Below are 4,911 nucleotides of genomic sequence, written 5' to 3' on the forward strand. Positions count from 1 at the left end.
TTGAAATAAAGACTTTCTCATCCCTTCTCCTTCAACAACTGTTGCTATATCACCTTCCTACAGTTGCAGAGAAAACTTGCCCATGTGTGGCTTGGAGCTTTTGCAGAAAATAGCATCCATTATTCAAAGAATGAGTAACAGCTGACATATTATATGCTGTTTTTCCTTTTTTATTTTCTTTAAGAAATGGCAGGAAGAAATGCTAACTAACAAATGCTTTGTAGTAAACACTCATGGAGGAATGGAAAATTTCCAGGTTACGGATAATTTTGTGTTTTGCAGGCTCCCAAAAATCAGCTGTTTTTCACAGACACATGATATTCCCATGGAAAATCTGTACCCTGCCTGTAATCTCAGCAATAACTATGTGAAATGGATACATTTTTCTTCAGCTTCATCACCTACCAACTTCTGAACGACAGCAGTGAAGGTGAGAAATTCCACCAATTTTCCCTCAGTAATTGCAAAATCTATGAATGTGCTGCTCCGGAAGCAAAGCACCCAAGACTTGAAAAATACTTGGGGCTTCACAAAAGTCTGCATTTGGCAAGTTGTCACAAATTACTTCTGAGCTGAGAAGCTCACATTTTCCCTGACAAACTTCACTGGCCAACTGCAACGAGCCTGCCTGCCACCATTCCAGACTAGGGACAGAGAAAGATGCTTCAGGAAACCCAGCTTTTATTATCTTGAAAGTTGGAAGGCTTCAAAAACACTACTTAGGAAAAATGGTAAGTGACTTCTAGGACCAAAACTACTTACAGAGACTGAGTTGAAGAATCAAAGTCACTTCATCTCTTGCTTTTGGAGTTTGGGCCAAAGCCATTGAGGAGAGGGGAGCTGCAGCACAGATATGTCTAGGCACTCAGTGAGGGGCTTTACTAACAGGGCATGGGAGGTGAAAGTGGCACAAGTGGAAATTACAGATGGGGGTGACAGAGGGAGAGGATGAGGGACTCATTTCCCTTCAGAGTGGGTATTTGTGAATGGCAACTAACTGGAGCACAGATGTGAGTTTTTGTCATCTTAAGCAGCTGGGTGAGGAGTAATCTCTTATCTGGAGAGGTGGCAGTAATAGCTAGCAATAAATCAACCAAAGTACTCCATTTTATCTCCCACAAGGGATGTTTTACTTTTATTTCTTCATTATGGGTAGTTCTATTTGATCAGCTAGAGCCTGGACATGAATGAACATTCGTTATTTCATTCATTGTTTGCAGAACTGCAGAGGTCTGAGTTTTCACTATTTTAATCTAATTATTTCTTTTTAAATTTATTCTTACATAAATACACCTACATAAAAAGTTTAGAATACAGGTTTTTTTGTATTAAATATTTCTGAGAGGAAGATTCCAGAATGATTCACAAACAAACGAATCTTGCCATTAGCTCTTTCTCACACTTTTTGACAGCCATGGAGTGGAATATCTCTCTCTCTGCCAGCAATTTAAGTAGAATGGCACTATTTTATCTTCTCCCATTTCTTGTCGATTGACCCTGATTACAAGTGTCTAGTCTGTATCTCTTGAAAAAGTCTTGTTTGTTCCTATACCATCATTCTGATTAGGTGCAGTAATTTATTTTTATTATTGATGTTTTCAAGCTCATTTTTAACCTCAAAGGAGATTACACCAAGAATGAAATAATGGCCAATACCTGTAAACCTAAAATATATTGCTTCGGGGAAGTTTTCTTCTCCGTAGAAAACAGACTTCATACATTTTCTCAGCCTCTTGAGTCTTTCTATGTGCAGCTCTTTTGAAGTATACAAATGTGATGCTGTTTACACTATTGCAGCCGTGTCTTAAGGTATCTTTTATGTTCTAAACCAAAATTTGGTGAGACTCAAGAATTTGTGAATGGCTGCAAATCAAGTATGCTAAGGTCCGCTTTCTAGGTCTTTGTACAGAGAAAGAAATAAAATACAAAAAATTACAAACAAGAATAAAATGCAGTGAAAGGTGGCATATTTTGCTAATATCTTCCTTGTTTACTTACTAAAGGAGTTAATATCTGTTTCAATAAAATAACTTCTGAGGAAGTAGGGTATATGGAAAAGATCTAAGTGTGTACAAAAATCTGGTTAACTTTTCCAAAATTTGTGTGAATGATGTAACAAATGACCTAATTTTTAAAATAACTCATTTCTGAGTAAACTGGTCAGAATTACTCTGTGTATTATACACAGAATGAAAAAGAGATACTTATTTTTGAGTTATGAAAAACAAGGCTTCTACAAAGGATTGGATTGTGGAGATAAAATTTGCAGCACAGGTTGATGTAGATTTGCTGCACTTGTCAGAAAGATGCATCTCCAGGACAAGTCCTGGCTGATGATGTGCAGTAACGACTTGCAGACCCAAGCAAAGCCACCTCACTTCCATGAGACAGAGAAAGGGAGGGCCTCTGTGGAAAGGCAGGTGGAGACCACTTATGTGTAGGGATCTTCATTACCCCACAACCAACCATGGGTCTAAGCAGGACATGTTCCAGGGGGACCGTGCCAATCTCATTCCCCTGCTGGACCAGGCGAGGGAGATCAGGCAGCACACATGGTTGCAACAGTATTTGCTAACTTGTGGAAGTATTTTTTCAGCCCCAGAACATTACTGTGGTGGTGTGCAGGTCTCTGTGACTACTAAAACTGCCATGAATTACTTGATCTCTGCACTTGATGTCTGTGATCTCACTTTGAGGTCTTCCCTATACAAGGCATGACCCTTGCAAGGGCGTGAAGTCTGACTGGACAGCACCCAGATTTGACCTTCCAAACTAGGAAGCTTAAATTTTGTAAAAGTGATGCTTGAGATATTACACTCGTGTACCCAGCTCTTCTGATTCACAGTAAGGAGCTGCTGTCTTGGCTCAAACTGAACCATTTAGTCTGACACTCCACACCTACTTTGGACATGTGAATCAGGCCCCTATTTCACATCCATGGAGTGTTCACCATTTTATAGGAATGTGAAAACTTGAAAAGTTTTTCCTGGAGGTTTGACCCCATGTTACAGCAAGCAAACACCTTCATATGCCTGTGAAATAGCGGAAAGGATCCTTCTATTTTTTTTCCTTTGTAAACCTACAGGACTAGGGGTAAAATTTGCTCTTGTCAAAAGAGATTGAAGTCTGCAACTGAGGTGGCTGAAATCAGGATTTGCCCAGACTTGTGGCCTCAGAAACTGGCCACAATTTCTCCATTCCTCTGGTTTCTATATAGAAATGCAATTTAGAAGCTTCAAAACTGTGAACTAAGGCAGAACATCTAGCTATGGGAATGCAAGACACTGAAAAATCACATAATTTCAGAACATTCCCACCAACACAAGGAACTTTAAAAAAATAACTCTGAAATGCTGCTGTCTGCAGGCAAAGAAACTGGGCTATTTGACTCGAAACTTGTTGTGATAGCTGCTTCAGGAGTATTTGAAAATATAGTAGCTAATTTTCTTGGGAAAATAAGGCCCTGGCTACAGATGATCCAGAATGTATGTCATTTTTAAAAGAAAAAGATTTGGGAACTGTTCCAGTCAAACAGTTTGCCCAGTTACTTCACACAAAATTGTGACTTAGAAAATGTGGCACATTCCTGTCAGAGAGATCTCACTTACTTTGACCCATCCACTTTGACTTGATCTCTTAGAGCCCAAACAGCTCAGGCATGGTCTTGTCCTCCCAGACACAGACCAGTCACATAACTGCTCAATTTCTTCCATGCGTGTGTACTTCCTCCATAAGGAAGTCATGGAAACCTAATCTCCAGGATCTGGATGAGAAGGAAAAAAACGTTAATTTATGCGCAAGGAATAGCTTGCCAAGCTCAGAATAACGGCTCATCCTGGGAGCTGGTGTAATGTTCTTATGATAGGCTGCGGTTTTTTATTCCCAAGTTGGATAAGCTGGTAGGTACAATGTGAGCAGACGGGCAGGTGACACCTATGAGCAGTGAGCTGCTGCTCGTCAGCCAGGACAAGGCATGCCACGAGTGCTGCTGCTTTGCAGCTGACGGGCAGCATCTCGCGTCCTTGGGTGCACGAATCCCGCTGTTTTAGTTACCAATTTCCTGCAGTGCCTTCCCACTCCTGGAGAAGATGAGGCTGCTGCCCCTCGACAACGCCTCTGCTTCCAGCTCTGCTCCAGAGGGGCGCAGCAGTTCGAGTCTTCCAATAATTCCTATCCTGAAGGCTCGCCCCCGCTGTCCTTCAACCCATCAGGAACCACACGAAATCCAAAGTCAGGGCTGTGCTGCTGTAAGGCTTTGTGCTCCCTAACCCGCCCCCGCCTCCCCCATGAGACTTCATTGTTTTGGTTTCCTTCCATCCCCTTTTTATCCCTGCACGTTCAGGTGACATTTTCCAAGTGTTCCCCGTTGTTTGGACATTCACAGCGCCCAGGAGGTGGCGGCGGGAGCGCGGCCCTGGGCGCACAGAGAGCCCTGTCCCCTCTGGCCCGTCACCCCGCCCCGGCTGCACCCCGGGTCACCAGCTACAGCTCCGATTCCTGCTCCGGCTCCCGGCGGCAGAGCGCAACCCACCCCGCTCGGGAGACGCGACCGCGACCGCGACCGCCCCCACCCGTGCCGTGCCGTGCCGTGCCGTGCCGTGCCGGCGGGAGGGAGCGGGGCTTTCCCTCTCCCGATAAGCCCCGCCCGCCACCCGCGCCTGGCTCGGCCTCGGCCCCAGCCCCCCTTCTTCGCGCACGCCGCCTCCCGCTGCCGCCCGCGCCTGCTCCGGGAGGAAGAGGGGCGGCGGTAGCGGGCGGCCGAGGGGGACACGCCTTTCACCCTCCCCGGCCCGGCCCCCCGGGCCCCGCCGCCCACCGCGGGCGCGGCGCAGCGCAGCGCGGCCGCCGCCGCCCCGCCATGAGCCGGAGGTAGCGGCGGCGGCGCCTTCCGCAGCCGCCGCCGCCCGCCTG

This window comes from Sturnus vulgaris, chromosome 3 (assembly GCF_052056855.1).
Source record: "Sturnus vulgaris isolate bStuVul1 chromosome 3, bStuVul1.hap1, whole genome shotgun sequence".
Classification (NCBI taxonomy): Eukaryota; Metazoa; Chordata; class Aves; order Passeriformes; family Sturnidae; genus Sturnus; species Sturnus vulgaris.